Genomic DNA, 7,009 nt, shown 5'->3' on the forward strand with positions numbered 1-7,009 from the left:
CCTCATAGAGGTTGTCCATGCGCAGCACGCCCAATCGTCCCACGACCCGGCCGTCTCCATCTCAAGGACTTACACCGACACCGGCTAGCCAGTAGCCGGCCGACGAGAGACAAATCAGGCATCTTCGTGTGCCAACAACCATCACCGTCGCGACAGCCAATAGACGGGTAGTCGCAGCCAATTGGACCATAGTCTGTCTGTCATCGACAGTCTTGCGCGGGTGCCGAGTGACCAGGGCGTCTGCTGGTCGGCAAGGAACAGCCGGCGCGAGGAGTGCGACCAGTCGGCGGTACCTCGCGGGCTGGTGTACGATCGAATCAGCGCGTGCCAGCTTGACAACCATGACGCGCGCTTCCGCCTGGAGCATCTAGCAAAATCCCGCACCATCGAGGAGGAAGGCACAGTCGGCCCGCCGTGCTTCGGACCATGCATCCTGAAGGAGCCGTTCCTCAAAGGCTTCACCTTGGCGCGCGACACCCCCAAGTATAATGGCTCAACCAAGCTCGGGGACTGGTTGACCGACTACAACAACGCCGTCGGCATCGTCGGTGGCAACAAGCGTGTAGCTGTCCTCTAAGCACCCCTCATGCTGCTCAGCTCGGCCCGGACCTGGCTTAACAACTTGCCGGCTGACAGCGTGAGTGGCTGGCTGGACATCTAGGAGGTATTCGTGCGCAACTTCACCGGCACGTACAAAGTGCTGTGGTCGGCCCCGGCAGCTCGCCCTGTGCGTACAAGGCCCGGCCGAGCCGCTTGGCGACTACCTTATGCGATGGACTGAGCTCCACGACTCATGCGAAGGCATCCATGAGGTGCAGGCGATCCAGTACTTCATCGACGGCTGCCGATACGATACCCTCCTCAAACACAAGCTCATGCGCTGCTAAGCATCCACCCTCGTGCAGCTGATGGCCATTGTCGACCAGTACACCATGGCTGAGTCTTCCATGAAGCTCCCCGTGCTCGTCGACGCGGCCGGCAAGCCGACTATGTCCAAGCCGGTTGTCGCCCTGGCAGCCGACTGATCCCAACCGGGTCAGGGCAAGCGCAAGGCTGACCAGCCGGACGTCCGCCAGGGTACCCGGAAGGTCGCGGCCGTCGAGGATGGCCGCCTGGCATATGGCCCCGGCCCCAGCCGGCGCCAGTGCACCAACGAAGGAAAGCAGCCATGGAAGGCCAAGTACACCTTCGAGGCCATGCTCAACGGACCCTGGAAGTTCCATAGCAGGGCCAAGCCGGCGATGCACACTGCTCGACAGTGCAGCTAGTTCACCAAGATTGCGCGGGGCGAGGCTCTGTCGCCTCCGTCGCCTTCCACTCTAGGAGCCAATGGGGCCAGCAACGTGTACCCTCAACAGGACGCGATATACGTCATCTTCACCGGCGGGCCTGACGACAAGAACAACCAACGCAAGCGTGTGCTTGAGGTCAATGCCATCGTCCCGCCGGTCCCCCAGTACATGCACTGGTCGGACAAGCCGGTCACCTGGGGCTGCAAGGAACATCCAGCTGTGATGCTAACCGAGGCGGCTACGCACTAGTGCTGGATCCACCTTCGTCTCCTGGTGGAGCACGTGTCGCTTCACGCGGATGCTCATCGACAGCGGTAGCAACATCAACATCCTCTAACGCGGCACCATGGAGAAGCTCGGTGTCCTGGAGTCTGAGCTCCAGCCGACTCGGATGGTGTTCCACGACATCGTCCCTGGCCACACTTGCTCGCCAATCGGTAGGGTCCAGCTGGACATGTTGTTCGGCTCACCAAAGAGCTTCTGCCGCGAGCCGATCTGGTTCGAGGTCGTCAACCTCACCAGCTCCTATCGGGCCATCTTGGGCCGGCCGGCCCTGGCCAAGTTCATGGCAATCCCGTACTGCGCCTATCTGAAGATGAAGTTTCCTGGCCCGCATGGGATCATCACTGTCGTGGGTAATTACAAGAAGTCTTCCGAGTGCGCTCTGGCCGGCTCCAAGATGGCCGAGTCACTCATCATCGTAGAGGAGCAGCGACGGATCTACCGCCTCGCGGCCCTAGCCTACGAGCCAACCGCCATGCCCGAGCCCAAGCTAAAGGAGTCGGCTGCGGAGGCTTGGTTCCAGCCGGCCATCGGCAAGGACACCAAGACGGTCCCTTCGGACCCGGCTGACCCCACGAGCAAGTACGTCCTCGTGGGGGTCGGCCTCAGCAACAAATAGGAAAGAGAGCTCATCGACTTCCTCCTTGAGAATCGGGATATCTTTGCATGGTCCCCAAAGGACATGCCAGGAGTCCCGAGGAAGTTGGCCGAGCACTTCCTCCACGTCCGACTGGACGCAAAGCCGGTCCGGCAACCCCTGCGTCGCTTCTCAAGGAAGAAGCGGAAAGCCATCGGTAAAGAAGTTGCCAGGCTGGTAGCAGCCGGCTTCATCATGGAAGTCTTCCACCCAGACTGGTTGTCGAACCATGTCCTGGTGCTGAAGAAAATAAGACTTGGCGCATGTTTATTGACTACACGAGCCTGAACAAGGCATGCCCCAAGGATCCATTTGCTCTGCCTCGTATCGATCAAGTGATCGACTCAACGCGCGACTGCGAGTTGTTGTCCTTCCTGGACGCCTATTTAGGCTACCATCAGATCAAGCTAAATCCAGCCAATCGGCTGAAGACAACTTTCGTTACACCCTTTGGGGCATTTTTCTACATTACGTTACGTTCGGGATAAAAAATGTCGATGCCACGTTCCAGCACTGCATGCAACGATGGCTCTATAGGCACCTTGTCCGCAATGTACACATCTACGTGGACGATGTTGTGGTCAAGACCAAAGAAAGCCGCACCCTCCTGGACGATCTCAAAGAGACATTCGCGAGCCTGCGCAAGTTCGAGATCCGGCTGAACCCGGAGAAGTGCGTGTTCGGTGTGCCAGCCGGCCAGCTCCTCAATTTACTCATTTCCGAACGGGGGATCGAGGAAAACCCAGAGAAGATTCGGGCCATCGAGCGAATGGCCCGGTCGACCAACCTGGTTGGCATCCAGAAGGTCACCGGCTGTCTTGCCTCTCTTAGCCGCTTCATTAGCCGATTGGGAGAGAAGGTCATCCCACTCTACCGCCTGCTCAAGAAAGCAGGCGGCTTCGTCTGGAGTGACAAAGGAGACAAGGCCCTACACGACGTCAAGCGCGTGTGACCACCGCACTGGTGCTGGCCGCACCGGCGGATAGAGAGTCGATGCTTCTCTACATCGCGGCAACCAGCCGCGTCGTCGGCATCGTCATGTACGTCAAGCGCTCGGAGCCAGGCCGAGCCCAGACGGTCCAGCGACCAATATACTACCTGAGCGAGGTGTTGTGTGCCTCGAAGCAGAATTACCAGAACTACCAAAAGATGTGCTATGGTGTGTTCCTGGTGACCCGCAAGCTCAAGACCTACTTCCAGGAGTACCCGGTCACGGTGGTGAGGACCGCTCCCCTCGGGGAGATCATGGGCAACAGGGACGCCGATGGCCGCATGGCCAAGTGGGCTCTCCAGCTGGCCGACCACGACATCAGGTATGAGTCCCGCACTATCGTCAAGTCACAAGAATTGGCGTACTTCCTCGTCGACTGGGCGGAGATGGAGTACCTGTCGTCGCCAACCGACTCCACTCATTGCCGCATGAACTTCGATGACTCGAAGGTGCGCACCAGCCTCAGAGCGGGCATCATTCTCTAATCCCCAAGGGATACCGGCTACAGTACGTCATGCAGATTGATACGTCTCGAACGTATCTATAATTTTTGATGGTTTCATGGTGTTATCTTGTCATCTTTGGATGTTTTATGTACCTTTTATATATTGTTTGAGACTAACTTATTAATTCAGTGCCAAGTGCCAGTTCCTGTTTTTTCTGTGTTTCTAGCTCTTTTCAGATCTGATTTTGGAACGGAGTCCAAACGGAATAAAATCCCCGAAATAAATTTTTCCCGAACGGAAGAAGATCAGGGGGCTTGAGGGCCAAGCCAGGAGAGCTACAAGGGCCCACAAGCCCTGTAGCCACCACAACGGGGCGGCGGCTAGCAGGCTTGTGACCTCTGTGGTGCCCCCCTGACCTAGCTCCTTCGCCTATATATTCCCTAAAATACAGAAAAAATCAGGGAATCCACGAAAACACTTTTCCGCCGCCGCAAGCTTCCGTTTCCGCGAGATCTCATCTAGAGACCCTTCCCGGTGCCCTGCCGGAGGGGACTTTGGAGTTGGAGGGCTTCTACATCAACATCATCGCCCCTCCAATGACTCGTGAGTAGTTCAGTTCAGACCTACGGGTCTGTAGTTAGTATCTAGATGGCTTCTTCTCTCTCTTGGATCTTCAATACAAAGTTCTCCATGATCTTCATGGAGATCTATCCGATGTAATCCTCTTTGGCGGTGTGTTTCTTGAGATCCGATGAATTGTGGATTTGTGATCAGATTATCTATGATATATATTTGAGTCTTTGCTGATTTCTTATATGCATGATTTGATATCCTTGTAAGTCTCTCCAAGTCTTGGGTTTTGTTTGGCCAACTAGATCTATGATTCTTGCAATGGGAGAAGTGCTTGGTTTTGGGTTCTTACCGTGTGGTGACCTTTCCCCGTGACAGTAGGGGTAGCAAGGCACACATCATGTAGTTTCCATCAAGGGTAACAAGGTGGGCTTTGTCGTAGATATGAGATTGTCCATCTACATCATGTCATCTTGCTTAAGGCGTTACTCTGTTCTTTTGGACTTAATACACTAGATGCATGCTGGATAGACGTGTGGAGTAATAGTAGTAGATGCTTCCTATAGATATAATCATTGCCATAGATGACGTCACGACTTTGCACGGTTCTATCAATTGCTCGACGGTAATTTGTTCACCCACCGTCTACTTGCTTTCATGAGAGAAGCCACTAGTAAACACTACGGCCCCCGGGTCTATTCACACCTATCGTTTCCACTTTCGCTTTTACTTTGCTTTGTTACTTTGTTGCTTTCAGTTCTCACTTGGCAAACAATCTATAAGGGATTGACAACCCCTTCATAGCGTTGGGAGCAAGATTTTTGTGTTTGTGCAGGTACTTGTGATACTCCTTCACTGGATCGATACCTTGGTTCTCAAAACTGAGGGAAATACTTACCACCGCTGTGCTACATCACCCTTTCCGCTTCGAGGGAACACCAACACAAGGGTCCAAGGCCACGGGGGAAACCCTTTGCATATTTGCCTAGGAAGTCCCTTAAGGCGTAGCCGTAGCAGAAGGATTCCTGGTGCCGTTGCTGAGGAGTGTCAAGACAAGAACAGTCTCCCGTCAGCACGTGTTTCTAGCACCCTTGGAAGGTCTTTTGTTGCAGTAGCAGAAGTATTTCTGGCGCTTTTGCCGGGGAGGAGATCTATCCAAGTAGGTGTCACAAACTCATCTCTTGCATTTACCTTTTTTGCTAGTTGCCTCTCGTTTTCCTCTCCCCCACTTCACATTTGCCGTTTTCTTTTGCCTTTTGCCTATTTGCCTTTTTTCCTTTGCCGGTTTTTTGCTTGATTGTGTGCTTGTTTGTTTGTTGAAGTCATCATGGCTGAAAACACCAAACTTTGCGACTCCTAAAGTACCAATAATAATGATTTTATTAGTACTCCGATTTCTCCCACCACTAGTGCGGAATCGTATGAAATCAACACAGCTTTGCTGAATCTTGTTATAAAAGAGCAATTCTCTGGCCTTCCTAGTGAAGATGCCGCATCCCATCTCAATACCTTCATTGGGCTTTGCGATATGCAAAAGAAAAGAGATGTGGATAATGACGTGATTAAGTTGAAACTTTTTCCTTTCTCGTTGCGACATCGCGCAAAATCTTGGTTTCCTTCTTTGGCCAAAAATAGTATCGATTCTTGGGATAAGTGCAAAGATGCTTATATATCCAAGTATTTTCTGCCGGCTAAGATCATCTCCTTATGTAACGATATCGTGAATTTCAAGCAACTTGATCATGAACACATTGGACAATCTTGGGAGAGGATGAAGCTTATGATTAGAAATTGTCCCGCTCATGGCTTGCGTTTGTGGATGATTATACAAATATTTTACGCTGGCTTGAATTTCGCTTCTCGCAATATCTTGGACTCCGCCTCAGGTGGAACGTTCATGGAAATCACGTAAGGAGACGCTACAAAACTCCTAGACAATATCATGACCAACTACTCTCAGTGGCACACTGAAAGTTTACCTGCTAGCAAAAAGGTACACGCTATAGAAGAAATTAACTCGCTTAGTGCTAAGATGGACGAGTTGATGAATTTGGTTGCTAGTAGAAACGCTCCTTTAGATCCTAATGACATGCCACTATCTTCCTTTATTGAGAGTAGCAACGCTAGTTTGGACGTGAATTTTGTTGGTAGGAACAATTTTGGCAACAACAATGCCTTTAGAGGAAACTATGTTCGTAGGCCTTTTCCTAGTAACTCCTCTAACAATTATGGAAATTCCTACAACAACACTTATGGAAATCACAACAAATTACCTTCTGATTTAGAGAGTAATATCAAAGAGTTCATCAACTCTCAAAAGATTTTCAATGCGTCCATAGAGGAAAAACTACTCAAAATTGACGATTTGGCTAAGAGCGTTGTTAGGATGTCTTGTGATATTGATGCTTTGAAAGTTAGATGTGCTCCTCCCAAGGTCAACTTGGATGAAACTTTAAAAGCTATGCGTGTCTCCATGAATGAGAGCAAAGAAAGAACCGCCCAAATTTGCGCTAGGCATGAATGGTTTAAAAGGGTACGTTCTAGTGATGCAAATCATGAAAATCTTAAAGTGCTTGGTGTGACTCCTCTTGAATCTTTGTTTTCGCGTGTCAAACCTATTGATGAAGGGGCTATATATGAATCCACTTTGGTTGAAAACGCCCCAATGATTCAGAGTCTACCCATCTTGATGATAAATGTGTGGAGAGTGTAGTAGAAGAAATCAAAATTTTGGGTAGTAATGAAACTCCTACTTTGGATTTCAAGGAATTCAATTATGATAATTGCATCT

The sequence above is a fragment of the Hordeum vulgare genome, chromosome 1H (genome assembly GCF_904849725.1).
Source record: "Hordeum vulgare subsp. vulgare chromosome 1H, MorexV3_pseudomolecules_assembly, whole genome shotgun sequence".
Classification (NCBI taxonomy): Eukaryota; Viridiplantae; Streptophyta; class Magnoliopsida; order Poales; family Poaceae; genus Hordeum; species Hordeum vulgare.